The sequence below is a fragment of the Cryptotermes secundus genome, unplaced genomic scaffold (genome assembly GCF_002891405.2).
Source record: "Cryptotermes secundus unplaced genomic scaffold, Csec_1.0 scaffold971, whole genome shotgun sequence".
NCBI classification, from domain to species: Eukaryota; Metazoa; Arthropoda; class Insecta; order Blattodea; family Kalotermitidae; genus Cryptotermes; species Cryptotermes secundus.
The window spans coordinates 1,889,190-1,912,318 of record NW_019727793.1 but is presented as its reverse complement, the minus strand read 5'-3'; the positions used below and the strand labels follow the sequence as shown (position 1 = coordinate 1,912,318).

Here is a 23,129-nt window from a genome sequence, read left to right as displayed (position 1 = left end):
TCTGCCCGAAGTTAAGTGACAAGAGTCGGGCATAATATTAAAATATTGTAGGCACTTTCATAATATCTATCTATCTATCTATCTCTCTATCTATCTGGGGTTCTACATTCCTTTGTTGGATATTTGGTCGCTTTTTTTCAGTTTCTCAGTCCTATACCCCTTTGACTGGAGATCAGCCCGTCGCAAGGCCGCTACCTACGCACAGAGTAACACAAACGCAGAATAAACGCACACGCACATCGTGCCTTGAGTGTGATTCGAACCCACGATCCCAGCATTCGAGCTAGCGAAGACATGACTTAGACCGCGCGAGCACTGTGACCGGATTGTCTGGAGTCAAGCATCAGAAACTGGGAGCAAAATTAGACTTTTGTATTCAATATCATGACATCTGTCTGGAGAAACTGAGTAAAACTACAAGAGCAGGAGTTTTCATTTTTCCAGTCAAGTTACGTATCTGTGACCTCAAGAATAAGAAGCAGGACTTCACGTCGTTACACGAACTGAACGGAACTCATCTGTGCTGAATGTCGCATCTCATCTCTGGATCACAAGAGGGAGTCACGGAGACTCTAGGGACTCCTAACACTTATCTAAGTGAACACGTTTAATTCAACACAAGGTCAATCAGCATATTTGGCGAGACTGGCAGAGATGGATGAGGTCTCTTGAAGGGACGGCCGTGTCTTCGCTTTAAATCCCGCGGTCAACCACTCATGGGGTAGCTAAGACGGCAACACAAATTCAAGATGTAATTTCGTAACTTCGTCACTGAAGACGCAGATTCTACTCCCAGTTGAAGAAATGTTGAGTTTCAGATGGCTCTCCATCGCATTTCTCAAAATACTGTCGTAAATGAGATTAATAATGTCAAGAGAATTTATTTTGAAGCAACTAAGAAACCTGAGCCGGTCACGGTAGCCGAGCGGTCTAAGGCATGTACTGTCTTCGCTCGCTCGGAAGCCGGGATCGTGGGCTCGGATCTGTTTCCTGTGAGGTACGAACTGAATTCTTACATATTATTCTTATACACTGCCGGTCACGGTAGCCGAGCGGTCTAAGGCATGAACTGTCTTCACTTGCTCGAAAGCTGGGATCATGGGTTCGAATCCCACTCAGGGCATGGATGTTTATGTGCGTTTTTGTGTGTTTGTCTACAGGTAGAGGCCTTGCGACGAGCTGATCACTCGCCCAAGGATTCCTACCGAATGTGTAAGATCTAGAAAAACCGAAGTGAACGGAGAAGTTCATGGAGGTAGGCCTAGGCCTACTGGGGCTGTAGTGGCAGGGGAAAAAAAAGGAAGAAAGAAACCTGAAGCATAATACAGCGACTGACTGTCCTGGCAAGGGTAAAGTAAAGGTAAAGCTATCCCTGTAACAGGTCGTGAAGGCCCATAGGATTGTGAGAGGTTGAGGCTCCCACATCTAGACAATCGGCTCACAGAGGTCAGTAAAGCTGTCAGCCTTACGCGTAGGCCACCTTTTATACCCCATGAAGACTCCTGGTACTCATTTCTGTTAGAGGCTGAGTCAACCCGAGGGCCATAGTGCGGCTGGAAGGATTAAGTAAATTGAAAAAAAAAATCGACCTCATCAGGACTCGAGTCCGTCACCTTCCGGGTTGTAGCATAGAGCCTCAACCAACTACGCTACCTTGTACCCCAATGCTGGCGAGGATCACTGGCAATTTAGTCGGCCCAACCCAGAAGTTTTCTCTAAATTAAACACAGAACTGTTCACTAAGTAATATTATTTGTTCTGCAAATATTTGCAATTGTTTCATTCATTACATCAATATACATACGAACTTTTTGGATTCACTTTACTGCCGTCTTCTCGTGGTTAGCTTACTAGTCTTGTATTCACATTGTAACGTGATCTTATCAAGCGTCTTAAAATATAGAAGAAGTTCAGTGAAGAACTGATGGCCTATTTTCCTTCCACTACATATTGAGTATTTGATACGACACGGACCGCATAGAAAATATGGCTTCCAACTGTTCTATAGTTGCACGTATATTTCAGTGGAGTCCATTCCAATTAATTTTAGTTGGCGGTCTCCAGCGTGGTCATTTTTGTGTCGGGTCTCCTCTATTACTCCCCTCTTCTTGGAAGTGACTCAGTGTATTCATTGCCGCGGGAACGTTTTTACCGTCTCGTTGTCTAGCAACGGCCGTCTTTCCTGGCTTCACTGTTTAGGCTTTCTCCTGAAGGCTGCTCGGCCCGACTGGCGTACCGCTCCTTTCCAGCGGCGCCCTCGATAGGACTCCGCGTCCTATGAGTTGTGTTTAATTAATAAAGCACCATGCTATGAAGGCATATGTGGGAGTGGAGGTATAGCGCCATTATTCTTGACCTTGACTTTAGATGGAAGTGAGTGATCGTATTCACGCCACGGCTGCTTTATCCCCGGGGAAAGAACCACCGGTACCCATTTTATATGACGCTGGGTATGCCCCAGAGCCGGTCTCGATGGTGTGGAGACGAGAACAATTTTGCACTGCCTGATATCGAACCAGGGCTCTCTAGCCCGTCGCCTATCGCTATACCGACGAACTATCCCGACTTCTTGGCCTATTAGCAAATGCATACTAAATTAAAATTATATTAGTCCACAATTAGCATTTAAATTTTAAAATTAGTTAAATTTTACAGTCGCTTTACGTTCCTTGCGTCACTAAGCACTGCCCCATTCTTGTCTACTGAATCATGTGAGTCACATTACCACGCATTAGTCTAAAATTGTCATTGTACTTGCATGCTATTGAGCTGCCTCTGTAGTCTAGAGGTAACGTTCCCACCTCATGACTCGTAGTACGTGGGTTCAAATACCCGGCGGAGGTCGTCGAATTTTTAAGGGCGGAAAAATTCAGGGAACAAGTCCTCCGGGAGGGCCTTTAAGCTGTGGGTCCTGTGTCGTAGCTTTACGGCACGTAAAAGAACCTCATATCTCCAAAGGAGGTCACTGAGCCAAATTAACGGACGTTTCCCGCCCAACAGCAGTATCTAATACCTCCGGCAGATGGGGGAAGCATTATAGATACCACTCAGCTAGTAGAGCCGGTCTCGCTGGCTGGGCGGGACTGATGGTAAGCACCAGTACCGGTAGGATATAGAGACTGGTAGAAATCATAGAGGGAAGCACAATGGACCAATGTAGGTCTCAGTGCATGGGGAAACCCACCCTCTCCAATTACTAACTAACTAACTACATGCTATTAATATCAACCTGCTGTCACTCTTTATGTCTATGACTATAGACGTGGTATGGATGGGATATTAGATTTATTGGCACAACTCGGATCTACAAGTAATTACAGCGCTATCGCTAATCTTCACACTTTACAAATCACTACACCCTCAAGCCTGCATTGTCTTCAAGAGCCGTTTTCTGGTAATGGATGTTAACATTGGAGATCCTTCAGCTTTCAGCGCTCAGACCCGTCCTTCAATATTCCAGTACAGAACTACCTGCCATTTATCAACTGTACTCTCTCAATTATCGACTTAACTACATCTCTTCTCAGCCTTACTAGTTATATCCTGGCAACGGATTTTAACACAGTAATTTTAACAGTCTCGCTGTAACTGCAGCGCGTAAGGTCTGCTTTTCACAGCCGCACTCTTGCAACCAATACTTTTCTTCACATCCGGACTTTCAACCCTCAACTAAGTGGATCGCCTAATTGTGTTCATGACCACTTTTCACGGACCGAACAGAAAACACCGCCTCCAACAATAACTCTATTGTTGTAGGCGTGTTTATCTATCCTATTGCCTAGAAACGTTGTATAACACCATTATTGTTTTGGGCGTTATCTAGCAACGGCCGCTGTTTACAGAGTCACCACTTAGCAACCTTTCTATACGCCTACTCAGCATACACGTTGATTGTCCCTGTTGAAATCCTGAGGGAGACACTTTCTGCAACGTCAGAGCTCCAGTCACCCTTGCCATGGCTCAGGAGGTTAAGCGCCGCTGAGAGCCTGGTTCAAACCCAGGTGGCTTCATAAGAGTTTCGTGCTCTCTGGTTACTTTAATAAAAATTAGTTGTTATTAAAAGATATCGGGCAATGTTGGGGGATGCACAGCATATTTTATTAATTCTGAAAACAGGGTACTAATTTCGAATTCCTGTTTCGGTAGTTACCAAGATCTTGGCAGCGCCATAGCTCAAGCGGTTAGTCGCTGGTCTCCCACCGCGGCAGCCCGGATTCGATCCCGGGTCTGGTTAAGTGGGATTTGTGGTCGACAAAGTGGCGCTGGGGCTGGTTTTCTCCGAGTACTTCGGCTTGCCCTGCCAATCTTCATTCGACGAAATTCTCCATCATCATAATGACCCGGGGCAGGCTACAATAAGCCAATCAGTGGCCGCAGTGCCGAATGGACCCAGTTGGACTCCACTCCCTACTAAGCAAATTAAAAAAAACTGAAGTGAAACTTAGCGTTTCACGGATGCCCTATGCTATTTGTTGGAGCAATAGAATAGAATAGAATAGAATAGAATAGATAGATAGACGCACTGGCGAATGGACGGACGGACTCACTGACTGACTGACGGACGGATGGTTGGGTGGCTGGATAGGAGTAAATGTTTTTGGAAACAAGTCATACGGAAGAAGGAGCACTGTAACCTGGCATGCACAATTAAGATTACCACTGAAACTTTAGGGAACATCTAAGTTTCAATTTACTTAGCTAGAGATCACCATATTGAAATGAGCCTTCTTAGCTGCTTGCTCGGTCTGTCCGTGCGGTCTGACCCAAGGAATGACATGCTGAGCAGATGTGCATATATCTACAGGGGACGCTCCGTCGAATTTGACACTAGAGCTCTTAGGCAAAAGTAAAGAACTTCTCCTTCTACTTCACGTTTAGGCTAATATACATTACCTATCCAAGTGGGAAAATCCATCGTTTACTTAGTCGTTAAATACTATATACTGAAGTGTATGCATCCACTAAGGAAAAGTGTTTTTCAGAAAATTTCAATTTAAACTTTGGATCTGTGGACTGAGGAAGCGCTTCTTTTTAGCCTACTTTCCTACTCCTTTTGAAAAGGAATAAGAGGTTTGTGATGCCACTTTTCCGTATGTCTTTCCGTGTGTGTCCGTGTGTGCGCCTGTGCATCCACCTGTAATTTTTAGTTTGCTTATGATTACCTTGCTAATTGTGTGTCTATATGTCCACACTTAATTTCTAGGAGGCTTATGCGATCAACTTGCTGTCTGTGTGCCTGTGTGTTATTCCCGAAATTTTTCGTTTTCCATGCAGTCCATATCGTGTAAGAGGAAAGTAGACGGTTAGTTCTTCCCAGAACTTCTTGTTAAATATTCTTGCCAACTTACCAACATTTTAAGTATGTCACGTTTCAGTCTTCTAACATATTCCAAAGCGATAGAGCACTAAACCTGATTTTCAGCTCAGACTTTATCATTGCTAAATGTGGCCTCTCACTCTGAGGGATAATATACATACATAGTATGCAGTTAGAAGCATTGCCAACAATAATAATCAGATCTCAAACAGACGAGTGCAAAGTGCCGTATGTGAGAAAGCGTTGAACAAGAAATATCACGCTTTCCACTGAACCCGAAGTTTTATTGTCCTATTTACAAAAGAAGACCCACTCAGTGGTCTAGTGGTCAGAGTTCCTGGCTACATATCCACAGGTCCCGGGTTCGATTCCCGGCGTTGCCAGTTTTTCTGAGAAGTAGTGGGTCAAGAACGGGGCCCACTGGGCCTCGTGAGGATAATTGAGGAACTATTTCAAGGAAATAGCGGCTCCGGTCTAGAAAACCGAAATTAACGGCCGTGAGGAACCTTTGCGCTTACCACGTCACACCCTCTATCCGAAAAAAATTGGCACTAATTTCGCCGACAAGCGGCGGCCACTCGGTCAGTATAGTTCGCTTGCGGGCTACAGGCCACAGAATTTGTTTTTTTGCTTATTTATAGAAGATCACAATTAGTCTCTGTCCTGGGCCAGTCGAATTCACACGCGCTATGCTTGATCGATGCGTTTTAATGTCGTTTTCAATGTGGCCCCTCTCCCCCACCTGGCCTCTTCCATTCGTTCTCTTAAGACTAGATTTCTATATATATTTTTCACCCTTCCCTTGAATTTTACACACCTGCCCTTCATACCACTCTGTATTTAATCAATATATTATTTTTTTTGCTAGTGGAGTGGGACTAAGTCCCTTGTACTGCGGCCACTTCTGGCCTATTGTACCATCCCCAGATGATAGGTGAGGGTGATTGTGCAGCAGTTGGTGGAATCAAGATTGGCAGGGGAAACCGAAGTACTCGGGGAAAACCTGCCCCAGCGCCACTTTGTCCACCTCAAATCCTACTTGACCAGACGCGGGATCGAACCTGGGCCGCCACGGTGGGTAGCCAGCGACTAACCACTTGAGCTATGGCGCGGCCTTTAATGAATCTAAGAAACTTTGGTGATGAATACAAATTATAGAGCTGATCGTTGTGATATATTCTCAACACCCCGTTCCTTTGTTTCCTCTTAAGCGCAAAAGTCCCCTTGGCGTTCTCTTAGACTTTCCCAGTGTAGGTTTTACTTTAACGTGACATGTCAGGCACTCACTTCCCTGATTTAATTACTTATTTCTTGTAAGTCACCGATGAGGAAAATTTACGTAGATCTTAACTTTGGATAACCTTTGCGACGGTACAAACAAAAAAAAAAACACAGACAATTTCTGTAGACCGATCGTCATTTGTTAAGATCGGTTTAGAAATCTGTCAACGTCTGTAGCACTCTTTGGACTATCTTGATATTTCGTTTCTTTTAAAATTTCAAACAAAACAAGGTCACCGAAATCTTCACTTTATAATCTTTCCACTCGCTTGTAAAAATCGTTTGTCAATGTATAACATTTATTTACTATGGTTTATAACCCCAGTCAAGATGTTTTACACTTTTAGTATTTTATTGATCCGACAACAAAAGAACATTGTTTCTGTGTTCTCCCGATAAATATTAGGAGGGGACTTTTATTTTACTGAACGTAACCTTGCATAGTGCTGTCATCTGTCGGGAATTTGAAGAAGCACTAACCCTTGCCGTGACATGCGAATAGAAGGGAAGTTTGTGTCTTTTGTCGATTGTTTGTGGCAAGAAAATTTCGGCTTGCATTAACTTTTTTTAATTTATTTTAATCTTTGATCTTGTTATTTTAAGATAAAATCAAAATGAAACCCTTACATTGTTCCCCGAACTATTGATCATCAAAATCGGTAACTGGAAAGTTCGGCATAGAGGCAACAATCCAGATTCTTATTCAGGAGGTGCTCGGTTTGTATCTCTCCCGGAACACCGTCTATCATGACTAATGTTTTTCGTGGTTTCCGCAGTCCGTCGACGTAAATCTCACGGCCTTATGTAGATGATGGCATATCCTTTCCATTTCTTTTTATTTCATCGTCCGTCAATTATCCACGGGTCCTCATATAATTCAAATGTTGACAGTGACGTAAATTAGCCGGTGGAAGTAAGCTAAATCTCTTAAACGAAAGCTTATGCGAGCGTGGGATGCAATTTGCGAATCATATACAAGCAAAAATAAAAATCCTTATTTATGGTCTGTTTCAAATATTGCAAAGTTAACATATTTGGAAATGAATATAGGAAATTAAAATTGCATTCAGAGAGCAACTACGGCATATTGAATTTTTTGGGAATGTATTTTACATGTCAATTAAGATTATTTCTTGTCATCTGACATTTGAGATGTAAGAATTAATATACACAGTACTAAACCTCTGGCTCTGCCTGTACTGTACGGGTCTGAACTTGGTCTCTCACGCTAAGGGAAGAAGATATGGAAGCGGTCTGGAGGCAGGACGCTAAGGGGAACGTTTGGAACTGACAACAAGGAAGTCGAGTAGAAGGGAGAAAAATTAAAGTCGAGGAACTTCATAATTTGTAGGTGTATTTCTCTCCAAAAATTATTAGAACCATCAGTCAAGGATCATTGAAAGAGCGGAACATATAGAATGCAAGGGAAACATAAGAAATTCGTAAAAATTCTTTTGATGTACAACCTGAAGAGAAAAGAACAATTGGAAGACGTAGACATCGATGAAAGCCTAATAATGTAAATTAATGAATTAGGGTATGAAGATATAGGCTGGGTTTAACTGGCTCAGGATGCGGTTCATTGGCTGGTTCTTATGAAAACGGTAATGAACAATCCTGTTGCATGTAAGACGGGAAATTTCTGTATTACGCGTAGCTAAGCGATTAATTTNTTCCCTATCCACCTGAAGACGGAGACAGATCCAGTCTCCGAAACGTCGTGTTTTTTTGTCTTTTTGTCTTTTACATACCAGACGATGGGTGAAGTCCAAAATAAGCCAAAAGAAGTACAGTATACACCATCGTCAGAATCCTTTCAAGTCTTACTGTGATACTGTTAAGAAGGATTCTGCTTTATGAATTAATCAGGTAATTACATTAACTTCCTGAAGACTTTGTATATTCACGTGCCCACAGTGATGGACATCCTCAGGAGAAATATTTCGTGCAAATATTGATGACATATTTTTCTTACAGTTTCCGATGTCATCCTGTTCCTTCCTCTATAATGGCACTAATGAGCCGTTCCTCGTCTCCTCCTATGCTTTATTCACTTACGCCTGTCACTGGTGCCCTATTATTTCAACGTTTCTGTGAAACACGGAATGAATAGCATGCCATTTCATGCACAGCCTTGCTGCCGTCAACAGTATCAACATGGGGCTCGCTCATACTTTGAGGTGGGGACGTCACTAAGGATATTCGATGTACGGTTAGTATTTCTTTTATTGCTAGTGGGGTGGGACTAAGTCCCTTGTACTGCTGTCACTTCTGGCCTATTGTACCAGCTCCAGATGATAGGTGAGGGTGATTGTGGAGCAATTGGTGGAATGAAGATTGGCAAGGGGAACCGAAGTATTCGGAGAAAACCTACACCAGCACCATTTTGTCCACCAGAAATCCCACTTGACTAGACCCGGGATCGAACCCGGGCCGCCGTGGATGTACGGTTAGTAGGTGAACATTTAGAAAAACGTACGATATACATTGTGATTCTAAATTATTGTCTTGGTTTCCGTGACCTCCTGTTTTCAAACCGGGGAGAACAAACAAAACTGCTTCCGGATATGAAAATGTAGCTCAAAATGTTTTATTTCACGACGCTATACTCGTCGCATTGATGTCTTGGAGAAAATATGACGTCATAACTCAAAATGATTTTGTTGTTTCCGGTTTGAAACTTACAGGCCACGGAAACGTCGAAAATAATTTAGAATCACTCTGTATAATAACAATTATTTAAGAAAGAAGAAATAAAAGAGGAATTACTTAATTTATCGGGAGAAACTCGTCTAATAACATGTTATAATCAAATTCTGTAATAGATCTGTGTGTGCTGACTAAAGCATAGATGGATAGTAGGCCTGCCTTCATGGTAGATAATTCCTGCTTCATATTCTGGAAGTTCTGGTTTAGATCTGAGCCCCTGGGGTTCTCCTTAGTTCTCCCAGACGATGCTGGGATAGTATCTGAATACAGACAACAATCTCTTCGTTTCACAACTTTACAAATGAATATGCTCAGTAATTTCCCTACCGTTCGACGCTACATAGTCTGTCTACTAAAAGTGTCGTTAAAAAGGTAAAGCTGTCCCTCTACATAGCTACTTAAGCACTACGCCATTGAGTAGATGTATAGGTCCAGGCCCCGGAGCAAAGTCCGCCAGTATTCATTCGATAGGAGGCTGGGTTAGTCCCATAACCGGTCTGGACGACGTGGAGAATAGATAAATCTTACCCCTGCCGGGGCTCGAAATCCGACCCCTCAGCCTTCTAGCCAATAGCTAGTCGCCCTACTGACTACATCATCCCAGCTATAGCGTTGTTAAATAAATAAACAAACAAACAAACAAATTAACGGACTGTTAAAACACATTTTTGTCGGGCTTCGAAAATCAGCGTAGTTCAGCCGCAGCGCTATAGTTACTAGTATTATTCTGCCATCTAACGGATATTTATTCAACTTCTAACTATATATACGTTGATTAGAATGTTTCTAAATGTCTATGTACACACTGGTTTTCTTTTACAGTGTTTTGTTCCTGTTTAAAGAATTTCGTAGTTCTTGCTTTCTACCTTCCGTGTAATCCAGTTTCAAGATGGCGCGCCGTGGTAGTGAGAGTTTGTTAGACGATAAAGTTATGCAAGAATTGCATGAAGAACGGTTGTCAGGTGCTCCAAGTGATGATCATGATGACGATGAATTTGAACCCTTAACATAACAGAAAGGCTGAAAAGGGGCGAGGTTCGAGGTAAGTGATTTTATGTAGATATTCGACTAAAAATGACGATTTAAAAAATTTAGAAGAATTTTAGGTAATAGTGGTCTCACAATGGAACACGATGGTCCTACCTGTACTTCTGAAGTAGTGAACCATTTATTAATACTTCTGTTGAAATTCTTATGGAGCAATCAAATTTATGCCATGCTCAAAATGCAGACAAATACAAAAACACTTCAGAGTCCTTACATTGGTAAGATGTTAGCGTTACAGATAAGAAGTTTCTTGCAATAATCACTTTATGGGCCACGTCAAAGAAGTAAAAATAGAGATTATTGGAGTACCAATAAATAAATTGAAACTCTAAATTTTGGGTAAGTTAATGAGCGGAAACAGATTTATGTAAATCTGTGAATGTTGGTACTATAGAGACAGTTCCACCCTGGATGATGAGGCAAATAGGCTGTGCGGAATCAGGCCAGTTTTAGATAACCTAGTTTAAGCACTAAACCCACCGCAAGGAGTATTACTTGGTGAGATGATTTTTTCATTACGATGACCCCCTCAGGTTCAGGATGTGTAATCATTGTGAACTTGCAAAGTACGGAATACATGCTATATTGGCCAGATGAAAATATATACTGTAGAAGGCAGGAAGCTGAAAGAGTCGATATGCTCAATTTGATTGTTTTTCCATGAGGTGATATCCAAGAAAATTTATGAATATCTTTACCTCGAATTTTATATTCAATTTCTTTCATTACTTTTAATTTTCCCCTTAACCGCAGATGTAAAATTATCTTATTCATAGGTTTCTCGTTCTGACGCAACGATATTGCATGTCTTTCCAAATAATTTGTTTTTAACATAATATTTTAATATATGAAAAAATGTTTTCTTTTGGTCCTAAACACGCATTTTCCCCGGCTTTTCTCATATTTCTTTCAATTGTGGTTCTTTTTTCTTATCTTTTTACCATATCTTTACTTTTTTCATCCGTTGTAATTCATGATGAATGTGCTCACGATGCAAGGGACAAGAAGGCCCACCCCTTAGACCTTCAATTAATTAAAAATATTTCAAATTATTTTTATAAATATTGAGGTAGGCATGTTCGAGAGCAAAAATAAGATTTTATCAAACCTAAGATCTTAATATAAACGCGTTTATCTGTGGAAGTTACACGAATCGAGTGGCATAGGAACGAGACAAATAAGGCCCACAGTTGGTGAGAGACACTGCCCCCACACATTCACTTCAACCCCCCTTGCAATTCCCAAGTAAAAGCAGGCTGGTTCCACACCAAGTCGGCCTCGCCGTACATGCTAGATGCACCGCTAATGTGAATTTGCATTGATAATGTTGTGTCAGTCTCCTCCAGGACGTAATATTACGCCGGCTAGGTACAGTCGCTGTTACATCCACCATGGGCGCTGGGAACTTTTTCTCTGCGCGAGACAGTAAAAGACCATTTGCATAAGTGATAACCGCTTGAACACTGTCGCTTTATCTTACGTCAATGGTACTAATTCCTAGAATGTGATTTCCGTTTGAGCGTATTTCGAATTTATAGGATGATTTTTAGGCTGTTGAGGTGATGATCTCTTATAATATCAATTAAATGGGCATATTTTTTTTCCTTGGCACTACAGCCCCAGTGGGCCTAGGCCTACCTCCATGAACTTCTCCGTTCACTTCGGTTTTTCTAGACCTTACACATTCGGTAGGACTCCTTGGGCGGGTGATCAGCTCGTCGCAAGGCCTCTACCTGTACACAAACACAGAAAAACGCACACTAACATCCATGCCCTGAGTGGGATTCGAACCCACGATCCCGGTTTCCAAGCGAGCGAAGACAGTACATGCCTTAGACCGCTCAGATACCGTGGCCGGTAATGGCCATATTAATTCCAATAAATACTGTATAAAATTAAAATTATCCATATTATTCATCAAATAGCACACCACGAAGAAATGTGAAGGAATGGAGAAATAGCTCCACGTGTTCTTAACCCTGGAACTAGATGCAGGCTAGTGATGAGATTCACGCTCCGACATAGTTGTCTCTGGGGATAGAGACCAAGTACCCATTTGACAGGAGGTTAGCACCAGCGTCGATCTGAAAGCTGTAGAAAGAAGAAATCTCTCAATTACGCCCGAGTCCTCAAATATTGAGGCCCTGACTTTCTGACTTGCTCCAAGGCACTCCAAGGCCCATGCCATACATGGGAACATCGATGTAAACAGTTTTTCGAAAAATATTGTTCTGAACGTTTTCATTGGATTCAGAACAATACACGTTCAAGGATATTTTTAGTTTCGTGAATATGAAAATATCACAGGGGACCAAAACAATGTGTGTTTCTAAGCCGCTATTTTTGTGGTCAGCAGTCGCTTCACTGAAAGTGTTGTCTTAGAAAACGCACTGTCATAGCGTCCAAATCTCTGGCCAAAGACTTCGATCGTAAACGAATTCACTGCCAAAAACTTCCCAAAAATTGAAAGTAGACCGCTTCCTTGATTGTTCTTGAGGGCCGGAACTGCATACTTCCTTTAATATTCGGCAAGGTTTCTCTCACCTTGATTTTCACTTCACGTTCTTTCAACAGCAGGTTTATAGAGATTTCCTTTGGAGAATTTAAATTTTGTTGCAGTGGAAGACAGAAGTTTTGTTACCAGATGGTACTATGAAAACCAATGGATTATATAAGGCAGTAAAGCCAACATCGCATGAATCATATGAAATACATCCCAACAATAGCGTCCAGACGTAATATTGGTGTATTTAAAATTGATATTAACAATACCTGTATTGTCGCTTAGTTTTTACAGTCCGAAGTTCAACACTATATTCTATAAAATGTATTAAAAGTTATTCACTTTAAAAGTTTATTATTACATATTCCGACCAATGTGATCATCATCAGGTATGAAAATTATTGAGCTAGGAATCTTCTGTCATCGATTGTTCCTTATGTTGTTAATATATAAATCCCCTCAATGCACATGCGTGTTTGGTTTTCTGGGTTGTGTTCTGTCCTGTTGTATGTTGTGCTGCTTGTATTATTTTCGAATATTAACCGGTTTGTGCTGACTTATGTCAGAGTCTAATGGGAGAACTAGGGAACTCTCATGATGAATATTTCGGTTCTGAAACAAGGACAAAACTCTAGTACAACTGAAGAACTCGAGCGATAATCATTTACCATGAAGTTATATAGTTATGTCGCACATAAATTTTAACATATTACACATCATCGTTAAAGATTATCATACGTTATCATTCTAAATTATAGGATGTCATGATTACTCTTATCTCTGCTACACGCTCGAGGTAAGCTGGGAGAAAGGTTGTTTTGGCAGCAATGTTTCAGACATGCTGTGTAGGACACAAGATTTAGCTCCGAGTTTTCTGTGCTGTCCGACTAGAGGCTGTCCACAATGACGAGAACGTATTTCCTCGCAGTGTCGGAAAACACTCGAGTTATATGCTGGGATTTTACCGAGATAATTTCATATGTTTATTGATCAATTCATAATTAATTGACGTTCTGTCGTTGAACACAGTTGTCACGAATCTGGAAGCAAAAGTGTGTTACATCAAATAAAAAATACAAATTTGTCGATTGAAAGTTTCCATCGTTTATTTTTTGGATGAGGGAAATGTGACTTTCGAATTAATTTTTGAAACAAAATATTTACGTCAGAAGGATATTGAATTTTCAGTATTTGTCAATACAGCAATATAGAGGACATGATTTTGTCGTCTCTTAATGGAACCCATGCGCCGATAGACAGACTGTTGACAATGCTGTTGCCAGTGAATTAAAAATAACATGACGGAGAATAGAAACATTGAAGCTTAATTTACATTCAAACTGTGACCTATCTTTTGTTCGGATGTATTTTTTTGTCAGTTGTCATATTTTAATTTGTAGAGCTGAATACCATATTTACAAAAATGAACACGAAGTAAAAATCATGCATTCAATTAAATGAATCCTTTAAGTGAAAAATGGAACATGTTCACTGGCTGAAACAGACACTTCGCTGCCCGTCATTCGTACTGGTCCATATCGGACTCCCTTACCAACTTCCTTGGCTTTCATGAACATCTTGGGTGCAGTCTGGCTACCAATCCGTGTCAGTACATCAACCTACACATTTCTTACCTGAAGACGGAAGCTGCGTTTTCCTTCTAAACACATGTATCCTCTTACAGGTATACGCAATGTCACAATGGCCGCGCCTTAGCTCAAGCGGTTAGTCGCTGGATTCCCACCGCAGCGGCCCGGGTTCAATCCCGGGCCTGGTCAAGTGGGATTTGTGGTGGACAAAGTGACGCTGGGGCAGGTTTTCTCCGGGTACTACGGTTTCCCCTGCCAATCTTCATTCCACCAAATCATTCATCATCATATTTACCCGGGGCAGTCTACAATACGCCAATCAGTGGCCGCCGTGCCGAGTGGACCCAGTGAAATCCACCCCCAACTAAGCGAAATGTCACAATTAAGGAGACAGCGATCTAACTTTATAATATTGTCACGTGGTAGAGGGACCATAGACGGGGGTCGGATTGGTAATGATTAAGCTGCGCCTGCAACAGGCCGTAGAGGTCCGTAGGTTTGTGAGACGTCGAGGCTCCCATATCTAGAAAATCGGCTTACAGATGGCGGTGATGTTGTCAGCTTTAGACGCTAGAAGCCCTTTTCTTTTATTGGTGGTGGAGTGGGACTAAGTCCCTTGTACTGCGGCCACTTCTGGCCTATTGTACCAGCCACAGATGATAGGTAGGGCTGATTGTGGAGTAATTTGGTGGAATTAAGATTGGCAGGGGAAACCAAAGTACTCATAGAAAACCTGCCCCAACGCCACTTTATCCATCACAAATCCCACTTGACCAGACCCGGAATCGAACCCGGGTCGCCGCGATTGGAAGCCAGCGACGCACCGCTTGAGCTATGGCGCGGCCTAGAAGCCCTTTACCACCACGAATATATTTAATTTGTTTTGTGTATTTTTCATCCTTTTTGTTGACTCGTGCTAACTTTATAATTGGCCTCTGAAGTCTTAATTTTGCACGTAAATAAATAACAACTTAATCGAATTATTATTATTATTGAAGATGTGCAGACTGTGATATAATGTTGAATTTTTTTAATTCTCTTAGTGGGAAGTAGAGTCCAACTGAGTTCACTCAGCACGGTGGCCACTAATTGGCCTATTGTAGCCTACCCCGGGTGATTGTGATGATGGAGAATTTGGTGGAATGAAGATTGGTAGGGGAAACCAAAGTACTCGGAGAAAACCGGCCCCAGCGCCACTTTGTCCACCACAAATCCCACTTGACCAGACCCTGAATCGAACCCGAGCCGCCGCCGTGGGAAGCCAGCTTGAGCTGGAGCTGCCATGTTGATTCATACTTTCACTAGTAATATTTTTCATAGTTCGAATGATGGCGTAAAATATCAATTTTCCAGGAATTTCTTCAGAAAGCAGCTTGACCCTCAAGTTCGGGCCCTCTGCGCCAGTATGCGCTTGTAAATAATACGTGTGCCAATAGCGTTGACCGATTCCTGCTCTTAGACGCTTCTCAGTGGAACGTTGTAACCAATATTCCTTCAGATGAACTATAATTATGCGATATTTGGATATGAAGTACTTAATGAAAATATAGGGTTTTTTTTGGGGGGGGGATTTACTGGTATGAAATTCATCTTACATGATACGGTGAGGGACTGTTAACTTCCGATCAGTTCTGTTTTAATCATTTCAATTTTGCCATCACTGGTCGTTCCGCCTTCAGTACAGTTTCGTTATTGTCGGTTTATGTTAACTGACTGACTCCATGGAGCTGAACACTTCCTGAGAAGCCACCAATGAAACAGCTACTCAAGAACCAGGAGTTTCCTTACCCTATTCAAAAGAGCCCTCCACTAGTCCCGTTCCTAAGCCAGATCAATACAGCCCATACCACCTCATCCTACCCCTCTAAGATCCAATTTATATTACCTTCCCAACTACGTCTTGGTCTTTCTAGTGGTCGCTTTCCTTGCTGGCTTACCCAACAAAATCCCATATACATTCCTTTTCTTCCCATGTGTGCTACATGCACTGCCCATCTCATCCTCCTTGAATTGATCATTGTAATGTTACTTGGCGAAGCGTACAAGTTATGAAGCTCCTCATTATTTAGTTTTCTCCAGTTTCCCGTCACTTTATCTCTCTTCGGTTCAAATATTCACCTCAACATCCTGCTCTCAAATACCCTCAGTCTATGTTCCTTCCATAATGTCAGAGACCAAATTTCATAACCATACAAAACCACAGGCAAAATTATAGTTTTGTATATCCTATATTTTAACTATTTAGAGAGAAGAAGAAAAGGCAAAACGTTCTGGACTGAATGGTAGCAAGCATTACGCCAGTTCAATCTACTCCTAATTTCATTCTCCATGAAAATTTGATTTGTTACTGTGGTTCCCAGAATCTGAACTGTGCCACATTTTCAATGCATCTGTTTCCTATCTTTATGTCATGATTTTGCCCTGCATTTTGGTGACCAGACAGCAACATATACTTAGTTTTCTCTGTGTTTACTTCTAGACGAACCTCCTTATTAGCGTCAATTAGAGTTTCTGTGTTTTCTTTTATATGTGCTTTACCTCGCAGTAGATTTATATCAACACGATAGACGTCGGAGTGTATTGATTCCCCCCAAATATCTTATTTTAAAAACAAGATGAATCCTTGCCTGTTTCATTGACCATAAGGACCGTCTTAGGACGCGGGTTCGATTCCCGTTCGTGGCATAATTTTGCCCTTCTTTATCTCTATATTCTTGCATTATATTTCGACGATGGAAACCTTGTCATGTGCTTCCCTTCCATTCAAGAAATCTTGTAGCATACCGAAAACTTTCGTAACAAGGGACTCGAGGTTCTCACAGCGGTGGTTATGAAGAAATCTGTCTTGTCGGATATAACGCCGAATATTCCGGTAAAAATCAACTGTTATTTCGGAAGAATATCTCTGCTTACTAGTAGGTTCTAAAGGGTTTTGACGATGGTGTATAATACTAAGAATTAATGGGTTTTTGGACTTCGTCCATCGTCCAGTATTATGGAAAAAATTTGTCCATTTTTTCTATGCGTTACTGCTCATGTTCTTAGTTTTGTTGGCTAGGTTTGTAGCATGCAATTCTACCTCACTTTGTATCCTACTTCCATGAATATGCGTGCTTTATAACTATTTTTATTGCATATTTTCCTACTATCTCTTTCCGAATTAGCCTGGTCTTAAGTAATTAAATAGCTGTAGTGAATCTGACAGTGATTGTGCAGTGGCTGAGGTTAGCTCTTTCTGAGGAACCCAACAGAGTAGGCGTCTACTCCCCTCACCTGAGGACGGATACAGATCGAGTTTCCGGAACGTCGTGTTTTCTACTTTCTAGTCCTACCCAGTAATTCTAAGGATGTCTGCTTCTTACTAGTTTCTTGTCTGGATTAGTTTTAACCCTGAAGATGGAGACGATATATTTCTCCGAAATGCCTGTTATCTTTCACCAGACTACATGGCGTTGTATTCCATGATACAGAACTGGTTATTTATGACAGAATTTGAGATTTTTGGAAGAAGAAAAACGAATCGTTATTTCTTGAATAAATGTATCAAATAATTGTTTTTAGAGAGAAACATGTCTTGGTTACTCTACTGCTTTGTGTATCTGATCCAGCCACAATATAGATAATATTCTGCGTGTTCTCTATTTTAGATGCGCTTGCCCATAATCCGTGTGTGTTCAAGCTCGTCCATACATCCGCATGTAGCAACGATGCTCGGAATTCATCGATTATGGAAAGTCGATCATTTCGACTCGCATTTATCAATTAGTTTTTACTTTTTGTTACACTGAAGAACATGGTTGTCCATATTGTTCACTTGCTAACATACGAGTGACGCTGGCTTCCCACCGCGGCGGCCCGGGTTCGATCCCGGGGTCTGGTGAAGTGGGATTTGTGGTGAACAAAATGGCTGGCGATTAATTATTATCTATTTCGTTAAATCGTTAAATAGGTAATAAAATATTGACTGGTGAATAGGTAAAAGGTAAAGCTATCCCTGTAATAGACCATGGAGGCCCATAGATTTGTGAGACGTCGAGGCTTCCACATTTTATCTAGATAATCTGCTCATTGACGGCCTTGATGTTGAATGGTGGGTAATTGAGGATTTTAGTGAGGCTGCTATTGTCTATTTCAAGTTCTATTCTGGTATTCCCCTTGTGATATTGAAAAGTTGATACCTGATAGCCTAGACGAGATTACAACCAATTACGATTACATCCCAAACTGAAGCGGATATTATTATAATGTTATATTTTAGCGTCCTGTTGCCCTCCTGTTGCTGCGAGTGTTGTGTTACAACACTCGCAGCTAAGAAGGGAACACACATCACAAGACGCGATTTACACAGAAAGTAAGAAAAACGATCCCGTAGTGAACGAACCACATGCAAGTTTTAATTAAGACAAATAAGATGAATTATCTTAACAAGATTTAGCGAGTGTAAATTTATCACAGTTGACAAATACGGACTTTTTAAATACTTTTTAAATGGTTTCGTGAAAACATGTGAGGGCAAGCAATGCAATAGATTGACGTAGTTGGGGCGCCTGATGATGGCATTATGTTGCCGAATCATGTTGTGAAGTGACAGGTGAAATTGAGTGCACTACAAGACGGCTACAGTATACATATAACGGATATTACTATCTTTATATCAATTTACTCGCCCTTTGTTTCACTGATGCTGATATCTTTCACAAGGTGAAAATGCTGGTCCTATGTTTCATGAACGTTCTCTTCAGGCTGAACATCATATGACAAATTAGGTCCAGATATTGTAGGTGCTGATGTGAGAGCAATTGTGGGAGATTTCACCCTTTGTTCTGCAGCTGCTGGTTTAGAAATCTGAAAGTCTAAATATCGTCATGGAAATTTGGTCTTCCTGAGATGTCATTTGTAAACGTACGCACCTGCCTGCAAACCATGTGGAGATGGCTGGCTATACAAATGACACTTCATACTGCATTAATTCTTAGACATATATTAAGGATGAAATAGAGCCGCCAGCATTGATCTGGACATGTTGGAATTGTGTTCAGGCTCGTGTAACGCTCATACAAATGCACTGAAGGCCTTGCAGAATATTATGGCAATAAGTCTGTGTGGGTTAAGATTCGTTATGCTGTTGAAGGCATTACTACGAATAGAAAAAAGATAATGGGAAAATCTTTTGCTGGCATATCAAGATGGCGCAAAGAAAAGAATAGCACCAAAATGTGCTTCACCATTTATTCCCCTATGTTGCGCATGAGCGAAACAAGAAATCTGATAAATTTTGGTTAGAAATCCAAAAAGATAGAGACTGTTTCCAATAAATATGCGCGAATGGGAGAAGAGTGTAAGATGGATCCTAAGGAAGAGCAGTGTAATTTCAATTTCTGTGCACATAGTAGTGAACCTTCAGATTCCATGAAAAGTGGGAAATTTGTTGACAAGGTGAGGGAGTCTCTATATCACAGAGGTAATAAATTTGTCGGTGTTTTCTAGGCAGTACGAAAATAAAAATAGAATAAATTATTATCCCTTTAAAAATTCAATTCTTCAGTTGAAATGTTAATATGATTTCAGATTGCTTCCCTTGTACGTTGGGTCTTGGAGAGTACCAAGCGGAGTCGTAAAATCTGGTGGTAGGAAGCCGTGGAGGCCCATAGGATTGTGAGACATCGAGGCTGCCACATTTTCTTTAGACAGTCGGCTCACAGATGGCGGTAACGCTATCAGCCTTACACAGCGGCCGCCCTTTACCCCCAGAAAGATTCCTGGTACTCATTTCTGTTAGAGGCTGAGTCGACCCCAGGGCCACAGTGCGGCTGGAAGGATTAAGTCAGTTTAAAAATACGCTGACCTCACCGGAAATCGAATCTGCGACCTTCCGGCTTGCAGCATAGTACCTGGACCAACTATGCCACAACGTGCCCCTCAACACAGCTGGTGAGTTGTTAAATCTTTGTCTGCACTCAGATGTATCGCTGATATAAATACAATTTTCGGGGGTGGAGTAGGAAACAAGAATTACGTCAGTAGCCATAACATTGTGCGTATGTGAGGAAAGTGGCCTTGAGCGAAGTTCAGTGCGTAGTGTGTGAAGAAAGAACGAAAGAAAGAAACAAGCAAGCAAGCAAACAAACAAACAAACTGTAAGTACTGAGGATCACGGACTGTATTCGGAGCATATCTAGTGCCATCGCCTTGTTCTTGCGGAAGTAAATCTCCCTTTTCGTCGCTTTCTACGACTCGCACGGTCACAGTGGAGGTATTCGACCCCGCCTCCACACTGGTTTCTACTACTACTACTACTACTAATTAACCAAAGTCGAAGTCAAAGTTAAAGTCAGAATCAAAGTCACATTGTCAGTAAGCCGTCGAGTCCCATCTGGGGTTCATGACCAAATATTTATTAGTGTTCGACACTTACGGTCTTTTTGTGAGGCACCCTCTGTGACGAAAGGACGGGTCTTGTCGTTTGTATATGCTGCTGGCCCTTGCAAGCGCAGGGTCCGAGTCCCTTGCAACTCGCGGCCATATTTTACTATCTCAGATTTGAGACTTCCCTTTTCGTCGGCTCCTACGACTCGCAGGGTGACGATGCTTAGCAGCGGACGCTACTGGCAACTAGTGTGTCGGAGGTCCGCATCTTTACACGTTTTGGCTAGCGGCGGGCGAACCAATGGGCGTTGGGGCTGCCATGGTCAGCGCTGTTTGTCTAGCGCTTGTTTCATTGTGGATAAGTAAGTAAAAAGTAAAGCTATACTTGTAACAGGCCGTGAAGGCCCATAGGGTTGTGAGACATTGAGGCTCCCATATTTTCTCTATATATTCGGCTCAAATATGTCAAAGTTCGTCAGCCGGCCACCCTTTACCCCTCAGGAAGATTATTTGATTCAAATTGGTACCTCCCGCAAATCAATAACCAAACAAATTTTCTCCTTAGCTGTTTTACCCCAACGAAAAATATCCTCCATATTAATTGGAGAGAAAGCTCTGTAGCCCGCAGAGTGAGTACGAATTGTGTGGTCAAGAGGGGAATCCGATGTGCCGCCAAGAATCGAACGTTGGTCGCTCGGTCGCTCGGTCGCCCTTGCCGTAGTCGAGTGAAAATATTGGGTGATATATCCGGGCCGGAAAGCGGGAATTTTTAAGAAATTTATGAACATGAAAGGTAAATGCTGAGTTGTTCCTGTGCTTGATTAATTAGCACCACGGCATAAAGACGTGTGTTGGAGTGGAGGTATAACTCCACCATTCATAACCACGGCACTGGATGGAGTTGACTGTCCGCTTCACGGTCCCCGGTGCCCGTTGGATTGGACACTGGATGTACTCCAAAGCCTTCTGCACTCTATGTATAGGAAAAATCTCTTGGCTCTACCTGGATTCGAACCGCAAATACTTGGCCGTCCAGGCAGTAGGAGTAGGAGGCATGTATATAGAAAGGGAAAAAGAGAGGAAGACCCACAAAAACAAAGAAGGGAAGGAGAGAAAGAAAATTAGGAAGAAATGAGAAATGAAAAAAAAATAATGTGAAGAAGAGCACTATCTTCTGGGACATAGCCCCGTGTAGTGCATCGAACGTCAGCCGTACTTTTCGGAAGAACTTATCGCCACCATCTTCAGTTTTGTATAAATGGAGCAAGATATCGGCGTGAAAGCAGGTGGCAAGCCGCTGGTATCTTGCTCGGCCTATTCGAACCTGAAGATAGAGGCGATATATTCTTCCGAAACGTTGACTGACTTTGAATGAACTACACGGCGCTATATGCCAGAAGATAGCGCTCTTCATAAACATCACCATAAGAGCCTAAAATCTTGCAAGTTTTGAAAACGTCACGGAAGAAAGAAACAAAGAAAGGTGGGTAGGAATGAGAAAGTAAACCGAAAAAAGAATTAGAGGACAAAAGGGAGGTAGAGATAGAAATCAAAAGATAGTGAGAGACAAAACGAAGTAGTCGGAAGTTTTCCGATGTTTCTGTTGACATTCGCAGTGCTGTACATGCCTGGTCCTACCTGTGGCCGTAAGATGCACTCGAACAATGCTGCAGAACCGTGGAGGAAGGTACGTTTCGTGGGGTGGACTGGATGCGAGTTTATGACAAGGGCATCGAGCACTTTTTCCTCCTGGTGGGGACCTCAGTGTACACCTTTCACTTCGTCCTCTGTCAAAAGTTCCGCTCCCTCCCTAAACCAATGTATCTATGGTGTTACTATTCGTCCTGCAAAAAGAGAATATTCCATTTTACATTTGGAGCTTGTCACCCTTTGTGACTGTTCTAGTAAGTGTAATGCTTCTTCTATACTTAGGAATTACAATTGTTTGTTAAATAATCTGTGTATAATTTACAATTTCAGAATCAAATAAAATGAAAATTGTAGGTTCTCACAGCGGTGGTTATGTTGAATTACATATTTTGTGTAACAGTATAATATGTTTAAAGTCAAATGAAATTTCGGAGGAAAATATCACTTCCATCCTCACGATTTTAGAGTAAGCCAAGCAAGAAACAAACAGGTATAGCAAGCAGCAAGGTTATCGCATTTTTCTTGCTTGGCTTAATCTTAACTTCTAAAAATGGAGGTGACATGATCCTCCGAAAATCGTTTGACTTTCAACAGAAATACAATATCCCAGAAGACATAACTTTAAAAAAAAAAAAGTGAAAAAATCTGATGTGAATGAGAACGGCGT

At 41.8% G+C, this 23,129-nt stretch overlaps 1 long non-coding RNA gene across 1 annotated transcript in view; it reads left to right on the top strand.

Annotated features, from left to right (window-relative positions):
* LOC117282356 overlaps positions 1-20,142 on the top strand; it is a 171,155-nt gene extending 151,013 nt beyond the window's left edge. The window contains exon 4 of the long non-coding RNA XR_004513079.1: positions 20,015-20,142. This is a non-coding gene — a long non-coding RNA (uncharacterized LOC117282356). The remainder of the gene's footprint in view (positions 1-20,014) is intronic.
* Positions 20,143-23,129: the final 2,987 nt, after the last annotated feature.